We start from the raw sequence: 13,720 nt of genomic DNA, 5'->3' as shown, positions 1-13,720 counted from the left end.
ATCTACTTTCAAAAGAACAGGCTCTACTACACTGTAGATGCACATTTTTTGGAAGAGGTGGTGGATGAAAGCCCTGTTTATACCCAGATTGAAGAAAATATAAATAAGTAGCATTTTCCATCTCGTTTGGTTTTTGTTTCATAGAGTAGCTGAAGTGAGGCTGGACCAGGGATCTTCAGGAAAGTCAGGTTATGGTGACATGGCTGAGATGGAGAGATGAAATAAATGGAAGAGACATCTCTCTGTTCTACTCTGCCTTCTCACGCCTTACAATCCTAAACTGATTTCTTCAATGAAAGAAATCTAGACACTCAATAGAAAATGTAATTTATTATAATGATCACAGAAACACTGAGATAAAACACATACATAAATAAGTGCATGTGACTATTTGCATGAAGAAATCAGTGCTGGAGAAAAACAAATGGCCAAATTTTGGTGCTGGGTCAGAGGTGAAAGGAGGGTGGAACTATTCACTGCATTGCATTTCCCATGTTGTATGATGGTGGCGATGATTGAAGCAGTGCTCCTACTGACTGCTAATACAACCACTTCTCTTCCTAGAATACTCTCTGCAATGATGCTACATGATGATGGGGGATGCGGGTGGTGCTGTGGTCTAAACACTGAGCCTCTTGGGCTTGCCAATCAGAAGGTTGACAGTTTGAATCAGCACAATGGGGTGAGCTCCCATTGCTCTGTCCCAGCTTCTACCAACCTAGCAGTTCAAAAGCATACCAGTGCAAGTAGATAAATAGGTACCACGACAGTGGGAAGCTAAACGGTGTTTCTGTACACTCTCGCTTCTGTCACAGTGTTCCGTTGCACTAGAAGCAATTTAGTTATGCTGGCCACATGACCTGAAAAGCTGTCTGCAGACAAATGCTGGCTCCCTTGGCCTGAAGCGAAATGAGCACTGCACCCTATAGGCGCCTTTGACTGGACTTAACCATCCAGGGGTCCTTTACCTTTACCTTTTTACCTGACATGACGATATAGCTTTGCTCAGCAGGGCATTCTGGGGAAAAAATGACAGCAGTGCACCACAGTAGAAAGGTTGTTGCCTACCTCCATAACCAGTGAACCTCCCCTCCCCATTTCACGAGCTGTAAATGTGTAAATGGAGCACAAAATGGAGGCAGCTATTATGGCTCAGGGCCAGACAGCACACAAATTTTGCTAAATTTTGCAAAAAAAGTGCATTTTGATGCTGTGCGACTTTATCTGTGGTGAACTCTTCACAGGATACCTCAGTAAGAAGGCTGAATAGGAAACGTTTCTTTAAACAACAATGACAATTTTAAAAATCCTTGTAAAATCAGGCCCTGTAGCACTGTGTGCAATGAAGTATCAATGTTTTGTTGTCGGAGTTATCTACATAATATATGAACTGACACCCCGCTTTCTCTGAAACAATTCATGCACAATTTACTGCACCGCCATTTGTTATAACCTTAGGCTAGTCATAGTTCCTACAGGTGTGAAGTCATATGCTACAAGAAGAAAATTATTCACATATTGATAGATCCATTAACACCACCATATCTTCAGAGGGCATTTCCCTGGCACACAATAACATGAATAATTCAGCGGCTAGATTGCTGACCAGGACCAGATGGTCTGAGTATATAAAACCAATTCTGGTCTGATTGCACTGGCTACTAGTCAGTTTTCAGACTCAAATCAAAGCGCTGGCTTTTATTTATAAAGCCTGATGTGGCTCAGGATCCCAATATCTCAAGGACTGCTTTTCCTTACATGAACCAACCCAGACCATGCATTCATCACCTGAGACAATTCTTAATTTGCTCCTTCTAAGGGAGGTGTGGAGTGGCAACATGAGAATGGTCTTTTTTAGTGGCGAATGTGCTTTTAAGTTTTTTAACTGTTTTTGTTTTACATTGTTGTTTAATATTTGTACTACTTTGGAAGTCACTTTGGGTTAGTTTTAGTAAAATAAACTAATAAGTGGTAACAAAAACAACAACAACCAAGCTCCGCATGCCAGATCTGAAACATAAACTGCTGTGTTTTCTGTTGCCAGAAAAATAATTAATGCTATTAAGTATGTAAAAGAATAATCTTATGTTTTATATTTTGGAATACCTTTATCAATATATGCTATTTTTAAAACATGAACCCTAGAACACATATATGCTCTTAATCTTGATATTTCCTTCCACAGTCAGTTGATTTAGTAAATGCTATATATCAAAATGTTTTCCAGTAAAATTGCACATAACACAATGTGTTCTATTGTTAAAAAAATCTGCATAAAACTCATTTTAGGCCATTCTTTGTAATCAAACAAAGCAACTTATCAGAGTACCATGTGAGCAAGAAAATCTTATTTTTATTATTTTTATGAGAGGGCTGCTTCACAATTCCACTCCCTCCATTTTCTCACTAAGGATCTCTCCAAAGGAGATAAATGAATGAATTCAATGATTCATTTAGTTGATAAATTCACCACGTTGTCTTCACAATTTATCAAGCACAGCTGTGAAACAGTCACATACATCTAATATTAAAAGTTACCCATGAATTTCTTCGATGAATAACTCTGTCAAAAAATTACAGATAGCTCATAGTGAATATTGTTTGTCATAAGTTTATACATTATCTCACTTAAAGTCTAGGGTATCCTCTTTGGGGATACTTACATGGAGCTAAAACTACTGTATGTCTAAACCTCTTGTTACTGTGCAGAGCAGCCCCAAGTGTAAAGGATCACCTTGGTCAATTGTGTTCCATGAGTATTACAATATGTGACTTATCATTGCTCTCTCCCTTATTATTCCCATTGTGCAGTAAGAATGATTCAACAACCAATCACATAAACCTTATTCAGTACATAAATTGAATAAGTAATAATAATAATAAGCATAGTTCTATATAGTTGTTGACCACATTTTCCTTTCAACATAAGGCAAAACACATCTGAGGAACAAGGACACCTTAAAACCCTAAAATGGAAAGGTATTTTATGAAATCGCAACTGATAGCAAAAAAACCACTTGTCTAGGACTGTGGATTGCTCATGATGCTGGGAGCTAATGCAAGTGTGTACAGTCAATCAATATTTGTACCAAGCAGCATGGAAGTGTCCTCATTAAGCCTCTATGTGTACTTCAGAGACACAGACTTCAAAGTGGCAAACATGTCTTTAAAGCTTTTTATATATAACTTTCACTGAAAACATCTGAAAAATAGTCTGGCAGCATTTTTTTATATATATAAAGAAACCTGATATGTTATGGGTTAAGGCCCCTGCACCTTACCTTGCCACCTTGTTCCAATACAGAATAGGAAGAAAAGCAGCAGCAACAGAGCACATTTGCTTTGGAATCCTTATGGTAAACAAGACATCACTACGCAAAACATTAATTTCTGGCAGAATGTTGTTTAACACAAACACTCAGTTCAAAGAGAAGCTATCACAAGCCCACTTTAAAAAATAAACAAAAAGTAAACTGCAGTCCCAAGACAAATCACTAAAATATATTATCAAGAAAAGTAATAGCCACATGACATTAAATTTTTTTTTTAATGGATTAGGTTTAGAGCAACTTTATACAAATAATTCTGGATCACTTCCTGGTTTTTATCAGTCTAGAAAGGAACTTGGTTCTTGACTAGGAAAGGAAGGGAAATCTAATTCAGTTTACATTTAAAGGCAAATTTGTCAAATCCAAAACAATTATGAAAACTGAAACAACAGAAACTTTGAAATTTATAATTATCTGAATTTTGTAACAGTTTTCCAACCAACCAAAGGTTACAAAAATGCAAATACTAGGTAAAAATGAGCACACAAGTGACGATGTTAGTGGAAACACTTACAAAAGTGTGTTCTGTTAGGAGAAACTGCTTGCAAAATGTGTACACTAGTCAAAACAGCATACAAATATATATATTTATTAGGGTAAAGCTATACTAAAATGCTGGTGAATTTTCACGATCATTTTTTTTTTTTTTTTAAGAAAAATTCCTGCAAACTGAAGCAGAAATGTGGAGAACTGAATTTAAGACTGGAAAAATGAGAAATGAAGAGAATGAAATTTGACAGATCCTTCCATACCTATTCTTGGCCAATGGAAAAGAAAGGCATTATAGTTTTCCGCAAAATGCAAAATATATAGCAACTATCAACACATTCAGAGAATTATTCTCAGGGAAGAAAGGTGGACTAAAGGCCCCATGTGAGGTGACTAAAAGAAGCTATTTCCTAGTTCTTCCACTTGGTGTTATGTGGTTATTCCTATGAACGTGTAGAGAATCTGCTCATGGCAGATTCCCCTGGACCCCAAGTACAGCACTAGTGCATGGCACTAAAGAAGAAACATGGAGCTGCTGAGAGCAGTCCCAACAGAACAAGATCCAAGGCTTAAAGACGATTGGTGAGAGGACTGAAGGGGACCTTTCCTTCTAAAATTAGGATAGTTAAAATGCTTATCTCCCCAAAAAGTCACATGCCTCATGCCTCCACACACACACACACACACACACACATCTGTCCTGCTCTACTTAGGCCCGTTCCAAGTCATGACCGTGGCAAACCCAGAAGTAAACACTGGTTTGCCGTGATTCACGCACGCACAGAAGCAGCTGTCGTTGTCTGCATATGCGCAGAAGCGGGCTGCCGCCAAATGTGCCTGCGCACAATGGCGCTTCTACCAGCAACCCATTTTGCCATAAGGACAGGCCTCCAGAACGGAATTGTAGTAACATTATTGTTGCATGCCACCCCAATCACTGAGTCGTGCAAGGTTCCAGGGGTTCTGTCCAGTTACCCCTGTTTACTTCAGAATGAGCACATGTAGTCTTTATGACATGTGCTTTACTTACACAAATTAGTAACTTTAGCCGCATAACTTGTGCTTTACTTACACAAATTAGTAACTTGAGCTGCAGCATTAATACCCCAAGTGGGCCTTGCTTCCTCCATAGCCACAGCCTTAGATTCAAGCAAAACCAAGCTTCAGTGTGACTCTCTGGCTTCCCAGCCTGCTGCCTTGCCTAGCTCACATCAGTTAACTCTCGTCTCTGGCCTTTGTCTTTCTAACTACCAACCAGTTGAGGGGCCCCACCTATTTTCTATATGGCACAGATCCACTTCCTTTGTTCCCTTAATGGCTCATTACCTCGGCTATCCCCTTACCAGGAAACTAGCTTGGCTATTCCAGGAACTGAATCCTTGCTTATATTTGAACAGTTGCTGGATCCAGAGATTAGAAGGGTCTGGGCATAACTCTATAGTTATGAGGAACTATCTGGACGTTCATAAGGATTATTGTGTGCAAGGGGTTGTGCATTTGAATTTAATGTCAAACATCATCCTTTGAAGACAGGAATCCTTCTAAACTTCCCAATCGTTCCTCAGAGCTAATGCAAAACCTGAAGGATGAATTGTAGATAGTGAAAAATTTATGTCTAAGACTTGAGAAGATGCTAGGAGAAAGAAAATTGATCTCGTTGTAGTCGAAGTGCCCTACTGAATATAGTTCTCAATTCCCTATTAGAGGCAAGTTAGTCAAGTCTCAGACCCATTTTAGCATTAAAAATACCCCCAGGCTCAACTGTGTGTTGCACTAATGCACCCATTTCTTTTCCTAGTTCATTTGGGCAAGGAAACATTATTTGCATTGGCCAAAACTCTATTCTGATTCTGTATTTCCAAGGATTCTAAACAAGATAAGACAAGGAAGCTGCCATCCCTAGGACTGACTGCTCTCTCTTATTTCAAGTATAATCCCCCCATTTTCAAAAGGGGAGGGAGAAAGGATTTTCCTCATATTCCAGATTACTACAATGCAAAAAGAGTAACAGATGCCCGTTATTTCAGAACTCCAGAACTCTAAAGCATCTACTAGTTCTGAAATATTGACCGGGCAATGCTAATAATCACAGATTATGGCATGCCTTAATATCAGGCAGTGATTATTGGAACATACATCTTTCTTCAGAGAACACCAGATGGCTGCTATTCACTACCCCCATAGCTTTGGTTCTAACATGACACAAAGGAGTACTGATTATTTTCCTTCTGTGTTTTTGTAGATGTGGGACAAAACCACAAACCTCTGAATTGCAGCAGCAGCAGCAGAAACAACAAAAAAAATATTTGGGGGAGGGGGTGAGTGTCATGGGTCTGCCTGTGTGTTCCATCTCTGTGTTACACTTCCTATACTACCTTTTAGGGAGTGGGAGGGATGCATCAACAGAAGCCTCAGGGAATAGTACATAAGTCGTCTTTGAGAGAGACAGAGGCTTTCCTAAATCTCGAGCAAGGCAATGATTTCATGTTGCTCATGTAATCTGCAAAAGGCATTAGTATGTGCCTTTAAGTTAAAAATAGAATTGTAGGTTATATGGAATAGTGATTAAAACAAAGAAAGAAAAATCTTGCGCATAATTTTTTTCTGCACACATCCCCAATGTTTACCCCATGTGAAAACACAGTTTTAAGCAATGTAGTGCCCTCAGGCCACTACAGCCCCCCCCCCCCAAGAAGTTCTCTTTCAGCAGGGAGCTTCTTTCCCCTTGTGGTCACTCACCAATATTTACAAGGCAAGGTCACTTTGGATGCCAGTGGCAGTTGAAAGAGCAAGAGGAAGAGGGACACTTTTTGTCTTCAGCGATCTGGCTGATTCTGCCACTGTGATAGCCGACAATGACATGACACAAGGGAATGGTTGTCGCAGTCTCACACTCCCGGCTCTGCTGCGGAGACCAAACAGAACAAAAACAAGGAGAGAAATATATATATATATATGTTATTTTTCTTTCCCTGTGAAGGTAATACAAAAATATGAAAACATTTTATCTTTGGAATACCAAAACAAGAGAGCTTTAATCTTGACTATGAAAGCAGATATCTAAAACTTACTTTAAAATTGGGATTTAAACAGACCCCCTAAGAAATGGAATATCCTTCTGTAAAATTAATTAATTACGTTGAAAGCTTGCTGGAAGGAGATGGCCATAAACATCTTACACACACAGCAGGTGGTAGAGAGTAGACAGAAATGATGATTTTATTAAAATTACAGGGAAAGACATTTGCAGTAAAGAGACACATTTTGGGCGGAAAGGGATGGATGGCAGTGTCTATAGGTTCATGTAACCAGTGAAGAAATATAACAAGGCAAGAGACTAATGAGAGTTTTTATTTATTTATTTGCATTTTTATATCGTCTACAAGAATTATTACCTATATGCCTGATATGTCCTAAAAAAAAAAAAAACTGTGATGAATAAATAAACAGCTCTAGAAATCTTCAATAGGGTGCTTTACCTTGCAGGGAATATTATCATTGGCTTTTGATACAATTTCTGCTGCAGGGAAAGACTTTCAAAGCTTGGAATGCTGAAGTATTGCCAGGCGCTCAAAGACCCCCTGCTGTGCGCGTCAAACTAAGAAATCTCTCTGAACTTGTCGAATTAAAAGTCATCTCTCTCTCTCTGCAACCCCTGCATGAGCTGGGAAGCTCTGTCCTCGTTTTTTTTTTCCTTTCCCAGGCCCTCTATGATAAACAAATGGAGCCTGGAGCATCTTTATTCTTTACAGGCACATAATTAAAATTCTTCTAAAAATGTAATTGAATGCAATAAATTTCAAAAGGAGGTTCTAGTTAACAATGACACTAAAATGGTTTGAGTAGGCCACACTACTTTACCATTCAAATGTCTTTCAAAGGTAAATCAAAACAGCTTGTTAAAATCTGGGAACGGGGTGTGTGTGTGTGTGTGTGTGTGTTTATATATGTGTGTGTGTGTGTGTATATATATATATATATATATATATGTACGCCATCAAGAGGATGCTCCTAACTTAAACATCTCAGCAGGATTTATGCTTTCTAGAATGTCATATTAATTACTGAAACCACAAAACAGTAAACTATTAAAATAGGAACAAAGAAAGCTGAGATCCCTAGTCGTTATTTATCTATCCCTCCCCCATGAAAGAAGCTTTATTTTTGTTTGTTGTACCGTTTCACAGCAGCACTCTTTTAATTCACCCACAACAGTGTATATATTCACAGCCTTGCAACAACTCCCAAACCTGCTAATGACCACAAGGTTAAGCTGTTGAGCGTGCAGTTAAGAGCTGTGGAACATTGTTAACAATTAGCTGGGTAGCAAATTACAAATTGCAAAAGAATAATAAAAAGATTCTCTGCTCCCCTACCCTCAAATCCGAATATTTAAGGGACTTTGGTTTTTTAAAAAAATCACACCTAGAGAGGAAAATAACAGAACATTCCCTCTCCTTTTCATGTCCTACCTGAAGATTTTACTTGGCATTACTGACTACAAAATACTATACAGAATTCATTATTTTTAGAGATATATCTAGATAGGCTGTAGACAGAATATGTTTATAGTGTCTGTGATAACCAATGTGTGCTGATAGGCAATTCTGTGATGACTCATAATATGATGACTGATTCAATAGATAATAAAGCCATTCATATCAATTAACAATATGGGAAGCGAATGTATTACAATTTCTAATTGGAACAACTGATCATTGCAGTAACATACATCATTCTTTAACAAAGGCTATTTGTGAATACAGTGGTACCTCGGGTTACGTACACTTCAGGTTACATATGCTTCAGGTTACAGACTCTACTAACCCAGAAATAGTACCTCGGGTTAAGAACTTTGCTTCAGGATGAGAACAGAAACCGCGCGGCGGCGGCGCGGCAGCAGCAGGAGGCCCCATTAGCCAAAGTGTTGCTTCAGGTTAAGAACAGTTTCAGGTTAAGAACAGACCTCCGGAACGAATTAAGTACGTAACCAAAGGTACCACAGTACAATTTACAGTTTGCCCAGGCCCTGCTTGGGTGCAGTCAGCCTTTATCCCCACCCTGGCTCCATCCCACAGCTTGCCCCTGATAGGGCAATTGTGTGATTAGAGTGCAGAAGGGCCTAGCAAAGCTGTCCCCTTCTGGGTCACAGGTAGATATGGACAGGAAATAAAATTGCTGTGAGCTCACTCAGAAGTTGCTCTGATCCCAAATGGCCTCACAACTGCTATAATTCAGATTGTGTTTTTGGGGGGGATCCCTCTAACTACGTAGCTTAAAGCTAGGACATTGGAGACTGGCAAAGGCAACGATAATGGAGGGAAGGGAGCAGAGAGCATTGCCTGAATAGTGGAAGAGCAAGTGGGATGAGCTATGGAAATGCTGTGATCCCGGTCCTCACCCATTCAAGAGCACAGGGACTGCAAGATGGGTCCATGGAGTACAGGACAAACACCCATTTTCAAGCCAGTGGGTTAGCCCTGTAAGAGACTCTTATTTTCCAGAAGGTGGTGGAGAACAGGTGAAGGTGGCTGGAGGCACAGACTAAAATTGCCTCAGTTCACAGCTATCCATTGTTGGAACAAGTTGCTCACAGAGGCTCTCCCTTAGTGCTGCAACAACTGACCTGCCTTGTCATCTTTCCCAGTGGGATGAACAGGATATAAACCTGCTCAGAGAGATAAAGTTACAGAATGGAGGTCCTTTATTCAGGTCTGGGGAACTTCTAGTCCATGAGCCAATCATGGCCCAGCAGGGGGTCCAAGTTGGTCTGTGAAGCCACTTCCCCCAAACCTTGTCCAGCTGGCACCAGCCTGATGGGTGGGTGACTCTAGCAGATAGTCAGGGTTTAGCTCTGCACTGACCACAACCACCAATGCACCCAAAGCAGCAGGATTTAACCGCTGGTCATCAGTTGATGAAAAGTGGGTGGAGGTTAAATCCTACTCAGATTCCAGCAGAGAGCATGAATGAAATCTCCATTCATCAGCTAATGACAGTTCAATATTACTTGTTGCTGTTAGACCCATCCTGCTGGGTGCTGCTTCATCAATGTGTTCCCTGTTGGGACCCCTGCAAAGAAGCAACTGCCTGTGGAGAGCAGAACTGATGTCTCTGCTCATCAGCTGTTAAGAAGAGACTTCAGTCCTGCTGAGTGCTGCTTTGCCAGCTGTGAGGAATGTGTTGAAGAAACAGACTCCACCCCCATGGCTCAACTTTGGCAGATGGCCAGGACTGCAGGCAGGTGTGAGACCAATGCAGCTCTCAATACAGTTCTCTCTGTATGTCCCATGATCATATTAGAAAGTAGTTGTGTTCTGCCATGAAGCACTGCCATGAGTTACTTTTTGTTTTCCAGTATATTCCTTGTCAATAAAAAAAATTCAATGTAGCACAAACAATTTTTTATTCTGAAAGTGTGGCCCTGAGGATAAAGTTTGAGAAACACTATGCTAATGTGTATTAGTGTAACAAGAGTCAGGCTGGGAAATAATGAAACTTTTATTTCCTGTGCAAGTTTGCTTGTTTTGTTTAAAAAAAAAATATGGGTTAGTTTCTGGAGATAAAGAATTTGTATGTGGATATGCAAGAAATGTAAACAGAAAAGTAAGCATAATCTTTTCTCTATAAATGTGCATATCTGCATACTTGAATAAACTCTTGTATGTTAACAAAGCCATTCCTTTTTGGATGAGAACAATTCTATTCCTCCATGCATGTAATCTTTCAATAGAAGTTAAAGATGGCGTCAAATGAAGGAGACAGAGTGGAAGAAGGAAAAGACATATCAACAGCCAGATCCTACACATGTTTACTTGGGGAAAAAATATTTCTGAACTCAATGGCAAAATGGAAGAGGGAAAGAAAGAAGAGAACTGTTTTTCATTTCATGTTTCTCCCTCGTCGAAAGAAAAAAGGAACCTGTAAAACATTTCATAGAAAATGTTCAGACTGAGAGATTTCATGTACCAGTGGTTCCCAACCATTTTGGTGCAGTGGGCACATTTAAATTTTTAAGAAAGTGCCATGACTGCCAGTCACAAAATGGCTGTCACATCTAAAAAAGCAGGAAAAGAGACAAGATCATAAAAATGGTGTGGTTATGCACCCCATTGGCCACACCGTCAATGGGGGCGGGGAGACACCAAACTGCTAATTCCAGCCTCAGGTGCATTGTGGATTTTTATGGAGATACTACTGAGACCTTTTGTGGGCAGCATAGAAGGTATGGTGGGGCCACTGTTTCCATGTTGGCAATCCTGCCATATAGGATGGGGGTCCTAGTGACAAGTTTATCCTGCTTGATGCGCACTCAGTAGAATTTTTGAACAGATGATACGTGCATTAAAAACTATACAGGTCTAGACTTGTCTGCATAATTGAGGAACTGCAAAAAGTTGAGAAAAGGCTTAAATAAAAACACATCATGTAACGGGCTAAATGAAGATGGAAATGGAAAAGAGGCAAAGACAAAAGAAAAGCAATTATGAAAGTGTGTCTGTAATATGAAAAAAGCAAGCAATTTCAAATAGTACAAGGGCAAAACAATTGGGAATCTTTCTAGTTTAAAATGTTTAGAATGTTTAGTTTAGAATGCCCATTTCATTTCTATGCTTTTGGTGTGCAAAAACTTTTATTTCCACTGGTGAACCAGTCAACATTAATTCCCCTATCTAACTTCTCATTTGAAGTGCTCTGGCAAACTTTTCAGCATCAGTGATTCAAAGGTTCCTCAGCCTTTGTTTCCACTTGTAAACTGACAAAACCTGACATTCGTGGCTATATACTCTTACATGGTTTTGCTGATCTCTTCAGTTCTCCTTGAAATGCACAAAAATCTCTTTTGACCATCAACCAAATGTTCACATGGATTATTGCAGAGGCCAGCTAGCACTATCTGGATTTCTGTACTGTCAGAAATGACAACCGAGGCAGGTAAAAAATAAAGATTATTGAAGTGAAACATTCAAACAAACCATTTTACTTTGGGTCAGCCAAAGCAGGTAACCGATGAATGATTCTAGAATCTGAAACTTTCAGTCTTTATTATTCAGGATTAGTGGATAGTAAACTAAAGCTCTTGTTTTAAGTAAGTAGAAGCATATCCTGCACAAATGCACCTGGACTGGTCAAATATTCTGAAGCCTTGCTAATATATATTTTTTTTACTTCTCTCTTTTATGAAAATAATGGGTTTTCTACTTCCTCAAGAGAAGATTCTTCTGTTTTATTTCATGAGAGGGGAAGATGTTAATCAAATGCCGGATCTCTACAGGAATTACAAGAAATTGCCATGATGACCAAAGGAATAGTTTAGTATGCCAGGAAAAGGTAGACATGTTTATTAAATAAACCTTTTGATGGTAGATTTCTCAGTCTAGTAACCAGGAAAGTATTTTATTGGTTTATAAGCTGATGTTCTTGCTCAGTAACCAATAGAACCCCCTGAAAAAACCCTCCCCAATGGGTTGTATCTAGCATTTACAAGATGCTCTAACTAGAGGAAGATGAAGGAAATTTTCACTAGTTCCTCATTCCTCTGGAGTTCCCTGAATCCCTTCAAAAGTTGTTCTGGAAGGCTGCAGAGCAAAGGAGGAATCAGACAAATTACCTCCAGTGGAACCTCTGTTCATGGAATTATTTTGTTAATGGAAGGAACACCCTGGATCCAACTCAGTGATATGTAGATTTATTGGTTCCTGATTGAAAATTCATTTGGTGAACTGGAAAAGACTTAATTGTCAGCTAAATCTATCAAGTGATCAGGGCAAGTCTCAGGCTCCTGTCCCAAAACATGGCAGTGAGTCTTGCAAGCCAGTAAGCCACAGATCTTTATTCAGGCTAATAGCAGTACACACTCCGCAGCAAACAAGGTCCAGAAGTTCATATTCCAAGGTACATGAGCAAGGAAAGAGGTTCACAAATGAATGCAAGCTACAAAGATGTCCCAACAGGTGATACATCCCACTCACTCAGCTTTCAAACAACAACAACAAAATGAATTTCTTGTACCCTGCCCATCTGACTGGGCAGCTTCCAAGAAGTATAAAGGAAGACAACAAAACATCAAACTTTAAAAGCTTCCTGAAACAGGGCTGCCTTAAGATGTCCGCTAAAGGTCATGTGATTGTTTATCTTTTTGACATATGATGGGAGGATGTTCTACAGGGCGGGTGCAGCTACTGAGAAAGCCCTCTGCCTGCTTCCTTGCAATTTCACTTCTCACAATAAAAGACAGAATGAGGAGGTCTCACTCACACGATTCTCTTGCCTGTCTTCCCTAGATGCAGCCTTCTCTCTTTGGTAATGGAATTTACCCATGCTTTGTATAGTGGAACACAATTTAGTTATATTGATGCAAGTGGAGGGCAGGATGTTGTACACCTCCCTCTCATTCCTCCTAATGGCCTCTGGTGTAGTTGTGTTCTGCTTCCACTGTTGGAGATGGTGGAATACAAGCTGCTGGGACTCTCAAGTGGGGTGAATGCTCTTGTACTTGGGCTCTATTTGCAAGCTTCCCACAGGGACCTGGTTGGTCATTGTGAGAACAGAATGCTGGACTAGATGGGCTTTTTGACCTGACCCAGCTGGGCTCTTCTTATGCTTAGTGTTACTGTATTTTATGTTCTTATATACAGTATGTCATCAAATTATGAATAAAAATTACATTTTGGGGCTGCCAGAAACCCCATTATTAATTTGCCACGACCCTGACTAAGCATATAAGAGAGCGGTTTGATTCCAGGGTGAACTCTGGGGTTCTGTGACACCCCAAATTTCTGCATAAGCATGAATTTGGATAATTTATCTGACACCTTTTACTGCATTGTGGCTGTGAATAGCATACAGATGCAATGATCATACAAAAGTTAAAACTGTGTACCAGTCTGCATTAATAAAGT

General features: G+C 39.7%; 1 protein-coding gene across 1 annotated transcript in view; it reads right to left on the bottom strand.

The window, feature by feature from the left end:
* TENM3 (teneurin transmembrane protein 3) overlaps positions 1 to 13,720 on the bottom strand; it is a 1,235,569-nt gene that overhangs the window by 825,384 nt on the left and 396,465 nt on the right. Inside the window, exon 3 of the mRNA XM_083456978.1 lies at positions 6,558 to 6,723. The gene's annotated coding sequence lies outside the window, so the exon portion shown is untranslated. The remainder of the gene's footprint in view (positions 1 to 6,557; positions 6,724 to 13,720) is intronic.

The sequence above is a fragment of the Podarcis tiliguerta genome (assembly GCF_965153285.1).
Source record: "Podarcis tiliguerta genome assembly, chromosome: 9".
NCBI lineage: Eukaryota > Metazoa > Chordata > Lepidosauria > Squamata > Lacertidae > Podarcis > Podarcis tiliguerta.
The sequence above is the reverse complement of the archived record's forward strand: the minus strand, read 5'-3'. Positions and strand labels throughout refer to the sequence as shown.